Source organism: Argopecten irradians, chromosome 2, assembly GCF_041381155.1.
Source record: "Argopecten irradians isolate NY chromosome 2, Ai_NY, whole genome shotgun sequence".
Classification (NCBI taxonomy): Eukaryota; Metazoa; Mollusca; class Bivalvia; order Pectinida; family Pectinidae; genus Argopecten; species Argopecten irradians.
In genome coordinates this window covers 70,508,755-70,528,372 of record NC_091135.1, presented here as the reverse complement: position 1 = coordinate 70,528,372, position 19,618 = coordinate 70,508,755, and the positions used below count along the sequence as shown (strand labels likewise).

The following is a 19,618-nucleotide window of genomic DNA, read 5'->3' as shown; positions in this document are numbered from 1 at the left end:
ATACATATAGGATCTTACATGAGTGTTCATTTCATTTGAGATTTTATGAAACGAGTCTAATAGTTTTTATTTTTTGCGAGCCTTGGAGAGCAAAAATTAAAACTTCGAAACGAGATTCATAAAATCTCATACGAAATTATCACAAATTTAAGATACGTTTTATCACATATCTACAAATACCTACATAACAAAGAATTTCACGCCAAGCTGTATTCCGAAAATCCAGCAGAGGCCGCCATTTTGTCCCGCCGTCATCGTAATCCTGACGTTACACCATTTTTCCTGATGTCATTTCATTGCTTCTTTCTGACGCTGAAAAGTATGTAGAAGTTAATCCTCATGATATAGACTCAAGATATAGATAATCCTCAGGATATAGATAATCCTCAGGATATAGATAATCCTCAGGATATAGATAATCCTCAGGATATAGATAATCCTCAGGATATAGATAATCCTCAGGATATAGATAATCCTCAGGATATAGATAATCCTCGGGATATAGATAATCCTCAGGATATAGATAATCCTCAGGATATAGATAATCCTCAGGATGTAGATTATCCTCAGGATATAGATAATCCTCAGGATATAGATAATCCTCAGGATATAGATTATCCTCAGGATATAGATAATCCTCAGGATATAGATAATCCTCAGGATATAGATTATCCTCAGGATATAGATAATCTCAGGATATAGATAATCCTCAGGATATAGATAATCCTCAGGATATAGATAATCCTCAGGATATAGATAATCCTCAGGATATAGATAATCCTCAGGATATAGATAATCCTCAGGATATAGATTATCCTCAGGATATAGATTTCCTCAGGATGTAGATTTTCCTCAGGATGTAGATTTTCCTCGGGATAGATATTCCTCAGGATATAGATAATCCTCAGGATATAGATAATCTTCAGGATATAGATAATCCTCGGGATATAGATTTTCCTCGGGATATAGATAATCCTCAGGATATAGATAATCCTCAGGATATAGATAATCCTCAGGATATAGATAATCCTCGGGATATAGATATTCCTCAGGATATAGATAATCCTCAGGATATAGATAATCTTCAGGATATAGATAATCCTCAGGATGTAGATTTTCCTCGGGATATAGATATTCCTCAGGATATAGATAATCTTCAGGATATAGATAATCCTCAGGATATAGATAATCCTCAGGATATAGATAATCCTCAGGATATAGATAATCCTCGGGATATAGATAATCCTCAGGATGTAGATAATCCTCGGGATATAGATATTCCTCAGGATATAGATAATCTTCAGGATATAGATACTCCTCAGGATATATATAATCCTCAGGATATAGATGGTTCATTGCCTTTAATTATACAGCTTTGTATCAAGATATCATTTTATCACATAATCCGCCTGATATCCAGTTATTTCGCCTGTGTAATACTTTTGCACTACTTGTAGGTAGTGTCCAATGTACATACATGAACTTTATTCCTCCTTTTTAGTATAAACAGATGAGTAAGATGTGTCACTTGATTTTTAAATAAATTTTCTATTTCCAATTTTAAAATAATACATGACAGATTTTTTTCACTATTCAATATGTTAAATGCCTACCTGTATCTTGTATCCCTACAGTAGATCATATACATGTATCAGTAAAGAGTTTGTTCAAATATTTATTATATGATTATAATGATCAGATATTGATAATTGTACATCAATATATCAGTTTCATTAATATAATTTGTTTTGATTACAACAGGACACCAATAATTATGATATTTAATTGCATTTGACTAATAGAAACTGCATTAACTTTAAAAAATACTCTTGTCATCTGTTTAGCTTTAACTCATGCATCTATGGATTTTCATAATGAACTGTTTTAAGACAGGTCTTTGATTAAAAAGAGCATAAGTGTGCCTACGGGGTGAATGAATCAAAGTGTTGGTATCAATTACCATACAAATATTGCTGAGTAACTTTGTTTTTAACAAAATATAAATACATTGTATATTGTGATATATACAAAATATAAATACATTGTATATTGTGATATATACAAAATATAAATACATTGTACATTGTGATATATACAAAATATAAATACATTGTACATTGTGATATATACAAAATATAAATACATTGTACATTGTGATATATACAAAATATAAATACATTGTACATTGTGATATATACAAAATATAAATACATTGTACATTGTGATATATACAAAATATAAATACATTGTACATTGTGATATATACAAAATATAAATACATTGTACATTGTGATATATACAAAATATAAATACATCTGATTAAGAATCAAAGTCAGATGAGGGCATTGACATGAGTGCCAGAATACATTACTGTAACAATACCCTTGTTGCATACTTGTCCCAGAATCTTGTACATTTTTCAATAATATGGTCATATAAATCTGAGTCATAAATATATTCTTTCCTGGGCAAATCCTTTGCTGGTGTAAAATACAAAGTGAAACCATTTGAATTTGCACACTCTCATCAGTCCCTGAATCTGGATGTATCAAGGTGAATCAGTTTTCAATTAGATATTGTTTTCATCATCACTCTACAAGTTATATAGTCCGCAAAACCTGCCGATATTATAAGGTGGTTTTTTAAAATTTGTGCCTAATTTATATTCAGCTCGTGGTACATCTTAACAATGTGGACATATTTGGCCTACACTAGCTACGTCAGCGGCATATTTCTAATATATCGTCCATGCAATGCCGGGAAAACGTACACATACCTATTCATTGGGATCTTATGTACTCCGCTGCCCCTATGTTACATCCTATTTATGAAATTAAACAACTCTGCACAATGAAATACTTCCGAGACCATTCTATTTTACACATTTGTAATGACCGCCGTCTACACATTTAGTTGATCAAACGGTAGCCAATCACCGTCGCTTCCGGTTTTGATTTTGAAACACCACGTGTAGTTGAAAGGTAAACACAATGCCAGCCACTTAAAGTTTTTATAGTGGAATCATGGTCGACGTACACGATATGTTGTCAAATATTCACATTGAACACGACTACTGCTGGTACCGCATCACTTTCGCGATATTCACGTTGCATATACATGTGGCATATACGTGACTAGCATTTTGTCAATTACCGTCGCTTCCGGTTTCCTTTTTAAAAAACCACATGTAGTTGAGAGATAAAAAAATGCTAGCCATGTATATGCTACATGTATATGCAATTCAGTAATTATTAATTAGGCAATGTTAAAAAGTACAATTGATGGAAATAACGGAGCCGATTTTTCTGTTTATTTTTCATTCGTATATATCCACGCTCTATCTTTGTCCCAAAACCCCTATTTGAGAAGGAAATCCCCATTAGAGAAGGGAGAAATTTTATTTCCGTAACAGATATTCCGTTTTTGGTCGGCTGATTATATTGGAAAGTGATCTAAATCACTTCAAAGCTTACAGATGAAGAGCGATAGCACTGAGCTTTTGCCTGATGAAGATTACGTTTGTCATATCATAAGAGCGTTTGAACCGCTCGATTATATAATTAACTTACCTCAAAGCATCATATTCATGGTGATTACCCATAATTCCCCTCCTCATAGGTATATAAATAACGGCAGCTGCAAACTGAAGCTGTCAGCGTGTAGGATTGGATTATGAAGATTGTGTGTTTCTTATATGTTCATGTAGTGTTACCTTAGAAGTGCATCGCACTCTGTGCCCTTCGGGAACGAAGGACTGCGCCCTTATTATATTAATATATAATAGAGAAATAGAGAATACCCTTGTGATGAAATTAAAATATTAAAACATAAAAATTAAAACAGGTCTACGATCTCAAGCGCTTTCGCAGTTTCGCTTCTCATCAGGAGATGACTAAATATCATCAATAAGTAAGAGACATAGAAAATGAAAACAATATCTGTACCTAAATATCATCAATAAGTAAGAGACATAGAAAATGAAAACAATATCTGTACCTAAATATCATCAATAAGTAAGAGACATAGAAAATGAAAACAATATCTGTACCTAAATATCATCAATAAGTAAGAGACATAGAAAATGAAAACAATATCTGTACCTAAATATCATCAATAAGTAAGAGACATAGAAAATGAAAACAATATCTGTACCTAAATATCATCAATAAGTAAGAGACATAGAAAATGAAAACAATATCTGTACCTAAATATCATCAATAAGTAAGAGACATAGAAAATGAAAACAATATCTGTACCTAAATATCATCAATAAGTAAGGGACATAGAAAATGAAAACAATATCTGTACCTAAATATCATCAATAAGTAAGAGACATAGAAAATGAAAACAATATCTGTACCTAAATATCATCAATAAGTAAGAGACATAGAAAATGAAAACAATATCTGTACCTAAATATCATCAATAAGTAAGAGACATAGAAAATGAAAACAATATCTGTACCTAAATATCATCAATAAGTAAGGGACATAGAAAATGAAAACAATATCTGTACCTAAATATCATCAATAAGTAAGAGACATAGAAAATAAAAAAACAATATCTGTACCTAACATCAATAAGTAAGAGACATAGAAAATGAAAACAATATCTGTACCTAAATATCATCAATAAGTAAGGGACATAGAAAATGAAAACAATATCTGTACCTAAATATCATCAATAAGAAGGCATAGAAAATGAACAAATTGTACCAAAATCAATAAGTAAAGACATAGAAAATGAAAACAATATCTGTACCTAAATATCATCAATAAGTAAGAGACATAGAAAATGAAAACAATATCTGTACCTAAATATCATCAATAAGTAAGAGACATAGAAAATGAAAACAATATCTGTACCTAAATATCATCAATAAGTAAGAGACATAGAAAATGAAAACAATATCTGTACCTAAATATCATCAATAAGTAAGAGACATAGAAAATGAAAACAATATCTGTACCTAAATATCATCAATAAGTAAGAGACATAGAAAATGAAAACAATATCTGTACCTAAATATCATCAATAAGTAAGGAGACATAGAAAATGAAAACAATATCTGTACCTAAATATCATCAATAAGGAAGAGACATAGAAAATGAAAACAATATCTGTACCTAAATATCATCAATAAGTAAGAGACATAGAAAATGAAAACAATATCTGTACCTAAATATCATCAATAAGTAAGAGACATAGAAAATGAAAACAATATCTGTACCTAAATATCATCAATAAGTAAGAGACATAGAAAATGAAAACAATATCTGTACCTAAATATCATCAATAAGTAAGAGACATAGAAAATGAAAACAATATCTGTACCTAAATATCATCAATAAGTAAGAGACATAGAAAATGAAAACAATATCTGTACCTAAATATCATCAATAAGTAAGAGACATAGAAAATGAAAACAATATCTGTACCTAAATATCATCAATAAGTAAGAGACATAGAAAATGAAAACAATATCTGTACCTAAATATCATCAATAAGTAAGAGACATAGAAAATGAAAACAATATCTGTACCTAAATATCATCAATAAGTAAGAGACATAGAAAATGAAAACAATATCTGTACCTAAATATCATCAATAAGTAAGGACATAGAAAATGAAAACAATATCTGTACCTAAATATCATCAATAAGTAAGAGACATAGAAAATGAAAACAATATCTGTACCTAAATATCATCAATAAGTAAGGGACATAGAAAATGAAAACAATATCTGTACCTAATATCACATAAGTAAGAGACATAGAAAATGAAAACAATATCTGTACCTAAATATCATCAATAAGTAAGAGACATAGAAAATGAAAAAACAATATCTGTACCTAAATATCATCAATAAGTAAGGAGACATAGAAAATGAAAACAATATCTGTACCTAAATATCATCAATAAGTAAGAGACATAGAAAATGAAAACAATATCTGTACCTAAATATCATCAATAAGTAAGAGAAAAAACATAGAAAATGAAAACAATATCTGTACCTAAATATCATCAATAAGTAAGAGACATAGAAAATGAAAACAATATCTGTACCTAAATATCATCAATAAGTAAGAGACATAGAAAATGAAAACAATATCTGTACCTAAATATCATCAATAAGTAAGAGACATAGAAAATGAAAACAATATCTGTACCTAAATATCATCAATAAGTAAGGAGACATAGAAAATGAAAACAATATCTGTACCTAAATATCATCAATAAGTAAGAGACATAGAAAATGAAAACAATATCTGTACCTAAATATCATCAATAAGTAAGAGACATAGAAAATGAAAACAATATCTGTACCTAAATATCATCAATAAGTAAGAGACATAGAAAATGAAAACAATATCTGTACCTAAATATCATCAATAAGTAAGAGACATAGAAAATGAAAACAATATCTGTACCTAAATATCATCAATAAGTAAGGAGACATAGAAAATGAAAACAATATCTGTACCTAAATATCATCAATAAGTAAGAGACATAGAAAATGAAAACAATATCTGTACCTAAATATCATCAATAAGTAAGAAGGAGACATAGAAAATGAAAACAATATCTGTACCTAAATATCATCAATTAGTAAGAGACATAGAAAATGAAAACAATATCTGTACCTAAATATCATCAATAAGTAAGAGACATAGAAAATGAAAACAATATCTGTACCTAAATATCATCAATAAGTAAGAGACATAGAAAATGAAAACAATATCTGTACCTAAATATCATCAATAAGTAAGAGACATAGAAAATGAAAACAATATCTGTACCTAATATCATCAATAAGTAAGAGACATAGAAAATGAAAACAATATCTGTACCTAAATATCATCAATAAGTAAGAGACATAGAAAATGAAAACAATATCTGTACCTAAATATCATCAATAAGTAAGGAGACATAGAAAATGAAAACAATATCTGTACCTAAATATCATCAATAAGTAAGGAACATAGAAAATGAAAACAATATCTGTACCTAAATATCATCAATAAGTAAGAGACATAGAAAATGAAAACAATATCTGTACCTAAATATCATCAATAAGTAAGGACATAGAAAATGAAAACAATATCTGTACCTAAATATCATCAATAAGTAAGGAGACATAGAGAAAATGAAAGAAAACAATATCTGTACCTAAATATCATCAATAAGTAAGGAGACATAGAAAATGAAAACAATATCTGTACCTACATCAATAAGTAGAGACATAGAAAATGAAAACAATATCTGTACCTAATACATCAATAAGTAAGAGACATAGAAAATGAAAACAATATCTGTACCTAAATATCATCAATAAGTAAGAGACATAGAAAATGAAAACAATATCTGTACCTAAATATCATCAATAAGTAAGAGACATAGAAAATGAAAACAATATCTGTACCTAAATATCATCAATAAGTAAGAGACATAGAAAATGAAAACAATATCTGTACCTAAATATCATCAATAAGTAAGAGACATAGAAAATGAAAACAATATACTAATATGTCATAGAACATAAAAGAAACATATCATCATCAATAAGTAAGAGACATAGAAAATGAAAACAATATCTGTACCTAAATATCATCAATAGTAAGTAAGAGACATAGAAAATGAAAACAATATCTGTACCTAAATATCATCAATAAGAGAGGAGACATAGAAAATGAAAACAATATCTGTACCTAAATATCATCAATAAGTAAGAGACATAGAAAATGAAAACAATATCTGTACCTAAATATCATCAATAAGTAAGAGACATAGAAAATGAAAACAATATCTGTACCTAAATATCATCAATAAGTAAGAGACATAGAAAATGAAAACAATATCTGTACCTAAATATCATCAATAAGTAAGAGACATAGAAAATGAAAACAATATCTGTACCTAAATATCATCAATAAGTAAGAGACATAGAAAATGAAAACAATATCTGTACCTAAATATCATCAATAAGTAAGAGACATAGAAAATGAAAACAATATCTGTACCTAACATCAATAAGTAAGAGACATAGAAAATGAAAACAATATCTGTACCTAAATATCATCAATAAGTAAGAGACATAGAAAATGAAAACAATATCTGTACCTAAATATCATCAATAAGTAAGAGACATAGAAAATGAAAACAATATCTGTACCTAAATATCATCAATAAGTAAAGACATAGAAAATGAAAAACAATATCTGTACCTAAATATCATCAATAAGTAAGAGACATAGAAAATGAAAACAATATCTGTACCTAAATATCATCAATAAGTAAGAGACATAGAAAATGAAAACAATATCTGTACCTAAATATCATCAATAAGTAAGAGACATAGAAAATGAAAACAATATCTGTACCTAAATATCATCAATAAGTAAGAGACATAGAAAATGAAAACAATATCTGTACCTAAATATCATCAATAAGTAAGAGACATAGAAAATGAAAACAATATCTGTACCTAAATATCATCAATAAGTAAGAGACATAGAAAATGAAAACAATATCTGTACCTAAATATCATCAATAAGTAAGAGACATAGAAAATGAAAACAATATCTGTACTAAATATCATCAATAAGTAAGAGACATAGAAAATGAAAACAATATCTGTACCTAAATATCATCAATAAGTAAGAGACATAGAAAATGAAAACAATATCTGTACCTAAATATCATCAATAAGTAAGAGACATAGAAAATGAAAACAATATCTGTACCTAAATATCATATAAGAAAGAGACATAGAAAATGAAAACAATATCTGTACCTAAATATCATCAATAAGTAAGAGACATAGAAAATGAAAACAATATCTGTACCTAAATATCATCAATTAGTAAGAGACATAGAAAATGAAAACAATATCTGTACCTAAATATCATCAATAAGTAAGAGACATAGAAAATGAAAACAATATCTGTACCTAAATATCATCAATAAGTAAGAGACATAAAAATGAAAACAATATCTGTACCTAAATATCATCAATAAGAGAGACATAGAAAATGAAAACAATATCTGTACCTAAATATCATCAATAAGTAAGAGACATAGAAAATGAAAACAATATCTGTACCTAAATATCATCAATAAGTAAGAGACATAGAAAATGAAAACAATATCTGTACCTAAATATCATCAATAAGTAAGAGACATAGAAAATGAAAACAATATCTGTACCTAAATATCATCAATTAGTAAGAGACATAGAAAATGAAAACAATATCTGTACCTAAATATCATCAATAAGTAAGAGACATAGAAAATGAAAACAATATCTGTACCTAAATATCATCAATAAGTAAGAGACATAGAAAATGAAAACAATATCTGTACCTAAATATCATCAATAAGTAAGAGACATAGAAAATGAAAACAATATCTGTACCTAACATCAATAAGTAAGAGACATAGAAAATGAAAACAATATCTGTACCTAAATATCAATAATAAGTAAGAGACATAGAAAATGAAAACAATATCTGTACCTAAATATCATCAATAAGTAAGAGACATAGAAAATGAAAACAATATCTGTACCTAAATATCATCAATAGTAAGAGACATAGAAAATGAAAACAATATCTGTACTAAATATCATCAATTAGTAAGAGAATAGAAAATGAAAATGACAATATCTGTACCTAAATACTATCAATAAGGAGGAGACATAGAAAATGAAAACAATATCTGTACCTAAATATCATCAAATAAGATAAGTAAGAGACATAGAAAACAAGTGATAACAAACTATAAAATATCTAGACATCAAACTGATTCACAATATCTCCTGGGTTTATAAAGTCATTTAAAAAGTGAGCGGACATTCTTTTTAATAGAAAGGAAGCAGTGTCTATGAAGCGTATGTCCGTCCTTTTTTGCATGTGACTTCATAAACCTAACCTATATTCTTTGACTAGCATTATTGTGCTACTAACTAGGCATTAAGTGAAGTGTTTTTACTTATTTAAACAATAAACCAAATCCATGCGTGGCGTATTGAATCTTAACTAATAGTTAATTTTGCGAATGTGTTCCGCTTTAAAATTTCACTGCGACAACATTCTGTATGTACATGTATGACGTCATAATACTCGACATGCAATTACTTCGGTCTATGGAAAAATAATTTTAAATTCCTAACCAATAGAGAGTCAAAGCGAAAGAGGATTATATCATTTATAACTATAAAAGAAAATTGATTTTCATATTGTTTGAAATTTAATGTTCCTGAATATGAAAACCTAGCTTAGATAACCTACAACAATTTGATCACTCATCTCAGTTATACTGTAGTTGTGGTGTATCCCAGAACACGATTGTACCATGGACATCTCCCGTTGAGTACTCAATGTAAGAGTCACTCTCGATCAAGTCAAGTAAAGGTAATGGTAACTCCTGGGCCGGAATGTCCTCATAGAAAACCAACACTAGAATAGAGTGACCTCCCCTGGAATAGATACACTCCATTCGCGCCATGTTGAATTCAAACATACACCAGTATGAGTTAAGATAGTTTTTTGATAGAATGATAACAGTTTTCCGACTTTGATGAATAGCATTGGTAATGTTTTGTGCTATTTCGTTCCCTGGTACGAAGTCTCTCTGATGAAGACACAATCGTAAGCCTATGTTACCCTCAAGATTCCTCAACAGCTCATTCCTTACAAACTGGAAATCATCTGAACTGTACGATATGAAAGCATCATATTGATAGTCGTCCTCCTCCTCGGCGTGCACCACTGGTCTATAACCCTTATATCGGGTCTTCGCCATGTAGTAGAGATACCGCAGTTTCCACCTGTAGCGGTAGATGATACCAGTAACGATGAGCGACAATGAAAACATGATCAAAGACGAAAAAACTACAATTATACCAATATAGCTGTCGCATGACTTGCTTAGACCTATTAATGTCGAGTCAAAGTTTGAAAATGATTTTTCAATGCCATTTCGTAAAACACATTTATACAAATTAAAAATTAAATTAAAAAAGTTTTTATTTTTTGAAACCCATTTCAAAAACTCGATTTCGTCACATATACACGACATAACATTGAAGGTTATAATGTTGTGTTTTACCCTACGTTGATCCGGTTTGATGGTTTGAAGGTGATTGTACGAAGTCCAAATGTTTATTTCATGCGTTGCAAATCAAGGCCAAACTCAATTAATGCGTTGTTGCTGGGATTCAGAAATTGGAGGTGATGCTGACGCTTCAGAATTGCATTATGTAATGTTAATATATGATTAAATGACAAATCAAGTGTTATTAAACGCCTCAGATCTGAAAAATCTCTCCATTGAAATCTGTATTAAAGATTAATCCCAGTAAGTTATTTCCTATTAACAGAGTTTCTACAATATTTTCAACCATTACAAAATCCTTCGACATGTATGTGCAGAAATTATTTGACAAATTCACATATTTCAGGTGTGGTATATTCGACAATGGCCCTTTCCATGAATGATATGAATTATTACTAAGGTCAATCAATGCCAGGCTGTTATTTTCAAAATGAATTTTACCGATTTCATAATTCATTGAACAATGCCGGACGTATACTTCCTTCAATGAATAAGGCATCTGTACAGTTATTATAGTGTTTCCAATGTGATAGCGATTTATTAAGGGGTTTCTATTACAGCTCTGATGAACTACCAAAGGATATGACGTCATATGATGCCGGGGGAGCGCGCCAGTCATTACAGTCGCTACTTCCAGTTTCGAGAGAATGGACAATTCCCTGGTATTCCTTGTGAATGATTTCAATATTTGAAAGTCATGCGATTAATTTTATATCGTAAATACCAAATGAAAGCTTGTTATTCATAACCGTTATGAATTTCAAGGTGTGTGGAATATGCTTTACTGCACTAATTTCAAGCATTACCAAACGGTTACTATCGATATATATATGCGTCAAATTAGTATTTACGAGATCCAAGATGTCCGTCCGGTGAATAACTGTGCCGGGGCCAAAAGTACAGTGTAAACGACTGATCTCGAGGTGACGAATGGCGGTATAGGGCATATCACTGGTCACGTTAGAAAGTACTCGAAACGTTAAACATTCATTCCTCGAAATGTTGAGAAAATGTAATTTGTTGAACCTACGAAATGTCCCAAGATGAATTTCGTGAATGTTGCAGTTTGATATATCCAATATTTCAACAACAGATACATTCTTAAAGTAATCGGATGCTAGCGTTCGTAGATGACAAACTCTCGAACTTCCAGATAAATCGAGAAGTCTTAATTGTTTCAACTGCGAAATACTTTCCTCAAATCCAACAGCGTCCACTCCATCTATTAGTAGTTCTTCTAAACTGGTTAAAGTTGAAATACTTGTAGGGAAATGTAAGTCCCTCAATTTAAAGTCCAAGTTGTTGTATTTTAAATTTAGATGAACTAATTTTGCCAGTCCTTGGAAAACACTGTTTAATTTAAACACACTTAAATTAAGATATTTCAATTCGTTCATATGTGAAAATGGAAAAGATAAAAGGGAATTTAAATTGTTATCCGATATGTCCAAATATTTAACATTCTGAGGGATTCTCTCACCAGATAGATTACTAATATAATTATCCTGTAGATATATGACCGAAACATTTGCATGGAATTTAGGAATGGCTTCAAGTTTAGAGCGTGAGCAGTCAGCTACATAACCTTGTACAGTGTAATAACAAGGACAGCGGTCCTCATCAGTACAATTGTGGAGTGTGTTCTCTAGACGTTGTTGAGTGATAATAACACCAGACACTGCTTTTCCTTCAGTCGTGCGGCCATTTGTCAGGAGGGCCAACCAAGCACAGAGGAACATACCTGTAACATACATTTGTATTAATATTGGATGAGTGGCGATTTTAATGTGCAAATCAGTGAACCATTCGGATCTAAGAAACATGCGATTGTTAATGATAGATGTATTCTATTAGAAAGCTTCGTACGCGACCGTACCGTAGTTTCGGTGAACTCCAAAAGCTTGGGCTAAGGGCAGCTCTGTAACGTATCGAAAGACGGGCGTGAGTCGTTCATTGATCATGTTTTTGTCCAGAACCATAAAGTTGATTGTGTGAGTGACTGGGCTATTATCGATGATCATTACCTGATCGTTTCTGATCATCTCCCCATACGAGGAGAAGTTCAAACTCGTTTCCATCTGCATACTCGAAGCCGCTCTCAAAACTCTTTCTCGAAAAGGGTTACAACCATTTTTAAAACTCTATTGGAAATATCGTCAAGTTAAAAGCTTACACTCAACAATGCGCGAAAAACGTTCAAAATGAATTCTTGAGGGTCGTCCTCGCAGAATGGACTTCGAGTCTTACCAACAGTATAAGCAATGCAAACGTGCCTTTGTAAAGACACTCTCGTCAACAATACGATCAGGACCAGGTGAATAAAATTCAGAAATTAGCTAAAATTGATAGCGGAAGATTTTACAATGTGGTCCGGACGAGCGAATTAATGGTGCGATTTCACGAGACGTGGATGCAGATTGTTTGTTGTGGATGGAACATAACCGTAAGCTTGCTCGCGTATCGGAAAATTATCATTATTGAGATCGGGGAATTATTTATATTTCAATATTTTAGATGAGCACACAACACACTACAGCTTCTTCTTGATCTCCTTTTTTTATTAGTCTCCGTTACAAAAGAATTCCAAACATATCGTAATAAATGCGCATGGAACTATTCAGTAGGTTAATCAGTGACAAGAAGCAAACAATCACTTTTAACATCTTCACTCATTCCATATACACAACGTCCGCCCCCCCAAAACAAAATTGCAGTAGGCAATTTTCCCAATTGGTGATAAATGAAAAGTGACTATTTTTACAATAATACCTTTTGAAATTAGCATACAATTATTAATAAAACTAGCAATGTTAAGTAATATTTGCTATAGATAGAAAACCTTTAGCACAGTATTGATGAAAACTGTCAACTTTACAAAGGAAGATAATCACCAGAACTACTTCACACTTCTATAAAAGGGAGGTAATCAAAATAATTGAATTTTGCCAATTAAAGGGAGACAATTCTCAAACTCTGAATAACATACATGAAGAAAAGTGGATAAAAGAGAACTTACTCTACTTGAGCAAAGAAATCAATCACAATCAACAATATGTGACATGAAGATGTAGAGTGAAATGACATTGATGGAAAGGAAACAAACAGATCAATGTAGTTTCTATGGACAAATGTTTGCTTTAAAATACATTTATAATTACATTAAGCTCATGAATTTGTTAAACCTTTGCTTTTAACTGCATCAAGTTACTAATTTGAAATGATATCATACACTGTGTGTGCGTTTTCAGGTTTTACTTGCTTCACAAATCTGCATATATCTTAACAAAATCCATGTTAACTATGGGTCCAGGTGATGACGTGATGGTAAAAGGTAACAGTTTTACAAAATTTGATGACAATACATCAGAACATCTGTCCGTTGTATGTGAAGGACTCTGGTTCGAGGAAGAATGGCAGTTTTCCATGTTATGTACCAGTCACACATTGTCCATATGTTTCCCGCTCAACCTTCATGCGGCTGACCACGTGGGGAAAAAATCACACAACCGCGATTTCCAATCAATGTTATTTTCAGTTAAAAGTCACTGTCATGCAATAATGGCAAGTACACATTGTTCAAATATGTTTCAAATACCTCGAGACTTCGGATTCTCCACCATGTGATCGGGAAATTATTTATATTTCAATATTTTAGATGCGCACACAAAACACTACAGCTTCTTCTTGATCTCCGTTTTCTTTATTCGTCTCCTCTACAAAAGAATTCCAAACATATTGTAATAAATGCCGCATGGGACTATTCAGTAGGTTAATTAGTGACAAGAAGCAAACAATCACTTTTAACATCTTCACTCATTCCATATACACAACATTAGGATGCTGAACATAAACATGGACTCTAATATCATGACGTGAAAATCATTATGACGAGGGCATATGGAATAATGCCAGAATGGGACACAATCACTGAATTCATTGATAACCGTGTGTGTTTACGGTGGCGGCATGAATCCGTTAAAAAGCTGCAAGCTTATCTAAAGGAGAGTGCAATCGCGTGTGGGCTAACCAGTAACCATATGCAATACTCTCAGCAGGAACTCTGCGTCATTAAACGATATGCTGTCCAGAGATGTCAAGGCTTTGAGCAAATTTCACCTACACTTGTAAAACAACTCGCGCTTTTGGACTACTTGACATTGCTGGCGAGGTTGATAAAGAAAGATGCTATAAGTGGTTGAGTACAAGAACATAATCCTAACATAATGACAAGGGTGACTTTTAAGAATATTCAATAAAGACTCGATAATAGGATATGTTTTGTGTGGTTTCCATGGACGTGATCATTTTATACAAGTATTCAAGACACACCATGCTTGTGGAGGGTTGAACCTTTTATTTACTTAATCAGTGAACCTTATAAACACAAATAAATATATATATTATATAAGGGTCGAAGAAGTAATATCAACAGGATTTTCCAGATGACACGGGATCCAATCGAACGTAAGTCTGTTGGATACGAATTACTTCAAATGGTAAATATGGGAGAAGGAAGAAATTCCAACCGTGTGGACAAAACAAAATTGTCAAATTTTCGAGGCGATCTGCCCCTTTATCAAGACATACAAAACGAACACGATGACATAATAGGATACGAACAGTAATGCGGGACAAAATAGACAAATATTAAACTATACAGCACAATGGACTAAATTGGGAACTTTGCTTCTTTGCCAACACACCGAGAAGATAGGCGACTATTTGCATCCTTTACCGATGAGCACTATATATAATTTTCGCCACACATTTGACGTCACACGTCGCACGCTTTCCAGGCATCGCTTATATTTTAGCATTCTGCCATGGATACATTTTTGTAGATCCGACCTTCGGCTGCCACTTGCCGAAGGGTAAATAGTCCATTTTCCGTCATGATGGAATCGAACTCTCCGGTATGGTTTTCGCCTTTATAATCGCCAACACCAGACACCAGACACTTCCGGGACTTTGTTTACAAATGGCAGCGAGCAATGACTTAATATATTTAAGCTTAACAACAATGTACCTATCAGTTAGGGATCTCTACGTACAATTTTTAAAAAGTTGAGCTTATTGAACTGTGTGAGGCAGTGAAATCATCCGATCTATTATGACATTAGATCTAGATTTTACATTTCGATCACCAACATCTACCTTGTATGATATTTTGACTACCGTTTAAAATGAGACTCGGAGCATATAGGAGTTGTGAGGTCTGCCGATTATTTGTAGACGGCCGGCATGCTAAAAGTTTGATCTTCAACATATACTGGCAACATTTGTATAATGTTCCTGGCTAAGGCGATATCAGATCTTCATGAACTGGAAGAATTGCCATTTATGGTTTTCCATAAAGAAATCCACGGGAGAGGTCATGTCAGCCAACTGCATTTTTATTGACATGTTAGTGTAACGACTTGTTTCGCTACGATCGTAGTCATTAGCGTAGAGTAAGAATGATGCAATTAATTTGTTTTGCCCTGGGTTCGACAGCCGCGTTAGTTTGCAGATTCCTATGTCTCGCTACAATATTCAAAGGTACTAGTGAGTATGGACAATGGACGACATCAAATTCATTTTACAGTTTATTAACATTTAACATGTGTAAAGGCGACAACAAGAAAATCCCCGCGTGGCTCAGTGGGAAGTAGTGTGTAATGGACAGTTTTGCTACTAATATTACGTTTTCGCTATCAGAATTACCTCCTGCCCAACAATGAAAGACCGAGCACGTGGCGCTACACACCGGGCCGATTATCGATAGTTTAACCTCCAGTTTCACAAACACCGTTCTCCAGCCAAGATTCTCAAAATATCTCCTTAACGGTTAACCCCGAAACTCAACACAGGAGGCTCCCACTCTTTTCCAGCCTACCAACGGCTCTCAACACAAGAGTGAAGACTTTTAATTACTATCGAAACCCGTCTAAAAGCGAGACATGCCAAGTCCGGCATTCTACAATTTCACAAGTATTTCAAACTCAAAAATATAGCAAAAATATCGACTGACAGCGAAAAATACACACACAGTAATGTTAATGCATTTCCGTACTATACGATAACAGCAAATTAGGGAAAGGATGGGCGACAAATATATAAAAATAACATAGGTTTCAAAAACACAACCCTCACCTCTCAAGGCACGTTAGAAAAACTGAAAGTCTCGGCGCAGTCCCGAGATCTCGTGCCCAGCAAATTCCCGCCAAAGTCTCGGTTAATATAATTTCCGGAAAATATTGCATCGAAGCGCACCGCAGCTTCGTTACATTAGTAAAAATGTAAGCTTAGACCAAAATAAAAAAATTATTTCGATTATCTGATAAAAACAATCATGTCGTTTTATAAACCGTAATAAAATATATGTTTAAGAAATCATTTGCAAAGTCAAAATATATGTTTATTAAATTATCAGCATGGAAAAAAAGCTCCTCAAACATAATAATTTCCTCAGGATGACTTTTGAAACCAGGCTGGAGCCTCTATTGCAGCCCCTTTTGTTGTATAACTTTTCCCAGTTTGGTGGGTGTGGTGGTATAGTCATATGGAATTAGGTATTGATTGTGCAGACAACAATAGCAAAATAAATTATTGGTATATATTTATTTTTGTGTTAGTTAGATGTAATATAAATACACATTTAATCTTAAATTTTTGTCCAAATGATAATAATTATATACGCTCTGTCGGCGATGAAGCATCTTTAGTAACCAAACTTCATTTTTACAATTTTATATAGGTCATAGGTTGAAAGTACACATACAAATTTACAACAAGTATATAGCTGAAATGGATTAAATTACATTACTACTGTACTAACTAGTACTATTTAAATATATCTGTATTTTTCTTGGTTTTTTTTTTTCAATATAAGAAAATGCATTACAGATGCATTTGGAACTAAAAAAAACATAAACCTGTAGAAAATGTATGCACAAGGTATGTGCTGAACTTATATTTATCATACTTTATAGGTATTCTAGCTGTATTGAATGATCTGATCATCATGGGGTGAGAAAGAATACTTTGGACACCTACGATCCATATCTTGCCTGTGACAGAGAATCTTTGGACATAAAAACTTCACTGCGAAACTGAAACAGGTACAACGGCGGTATATGCAGGATCTCAAATTGTATTTTTTTTATGCTAATAAATGCTAAGAAACAAGTTGCTAATTTTTCAATATTTGTTTTACTAAGGTTTGGATTAATCAATCAAACCAAAATATTTGGTAACCTTATATGAAATCTTTTCATTATCAATGGGGAGGAGGGGGGTTGGGTGCAGTGGTCGAGTGGTTTATGTCTCGACATACTACTACAAGCAATCTACCTCTGGTTTGCAAGCTAGAATCCCATGTGGGGCAATTGGTAGGAACTGACCACTTATCAGTGGCTTTCCTCCACATATAAACCTGACATGTCGTTACATGACCTTGGTTATTACCCCCGGTAATAGGGTGTCAAACTAATAAAACCCAACTGTGAAGGAATCACATGATCAAATCTATAAATCTACTAACATGTTGTTTCATGGTAAATTAAAGTGCTCTTATAGATAATTTATATATATAATGTAAAACTAGCTATCCCTTTCTGTATTGCAGTAAGTGTTGTTCATACAAAACATGTTTGTATGAAAATGTGTTAAGTAGTGAATGTACAGATCTAGAAGGACAGCCTAAAATCAAGTTATTTTATTCATATTTCAGCTGCATCCAGACACTCAGAAAATGGATATATTGTATGAGAATATGGATGAATCATTTGAACAGTCACAGAGGAATTAGACCACTTCATGTCTTGCCTATTCAATTGACAATCAGATTAAGAACATGAGTGATTTTAATTCAACCTTAGAACAATTGATAGAGAATCTTGGAAATTATGCACCAAAAATTGTTGAGGATATCGAGACCAGCCCCTGTGGGAAGTCTGGAAGATAATGCAATATGGCCGACTGACAGCTTTTAACTTCCACAAGATTTGTGAAGCAATAGATTGTCATCACTGTCCTCAATCATTGCTGGAATCTATCAAAGCAAAGTATGAAACAGGTGTCTCTGCATTTCAATGGGAAAGAAGGAAAAAAGTACCTAGTTCTTCAGGACCTGTATATAAAATCATGTAGGTCTATTAAAAATAGTGCATATAGAGGAAAAGGGTCTATATCTGATATGAACTTTCCATATATTGGTTACAGTGTAGATGGGATTTCCTCATGTAAACAACACAGAAAGAAAGTGATTGAGATAAAATGTCCATACTCATTGAAACGTATGTAATCAAAAGAGGTTTCATTGCATAAAATCGCATTAATAAGTTAACAATAAATCAATTATTTCTGAGAAATCTAAATATTACCGTCATATGACCATGATATTTATAATACACCCAAACAGGGATATACTCATTGGCTTTGATAGATCATTACCTTTTTTCAATAGCATTTATTTAAACATTTAGTATATGCTGTTACAAATAAGCAATAAAGCACACTATTT

The 19,618-nt window shown here is 32.2% G+C and overlaps 1 long non-coding RNA gene and 1 pseudogene across 1 annotated transcript in view; one reads left to right on the top strand and one right to left on the bottom strand.

Moving 5' to 3' along the window:
- The window catches only part of LOC138316357 (uncharacterized), a 19,853-nt gene extending 235 nt beyond the window's left edge, over positions 1–19,618 (top strand). Inside the window, exons 2-3 of the long non-coding RNA XR_011207642.1 lie at positions 18,087–18,215; positions 18,827–19,618. This is a non-coding gene — a long non-coding RNA (uncharacterized lncRNA). The remainder of the gene's footprint in view (positions 1–18,086; positions 18,216–18,826) is intronic.
- Positions 10,309–13,199, bottom strand: LOC138312919 (toll-like receptor 4; annotated as a pseudogene).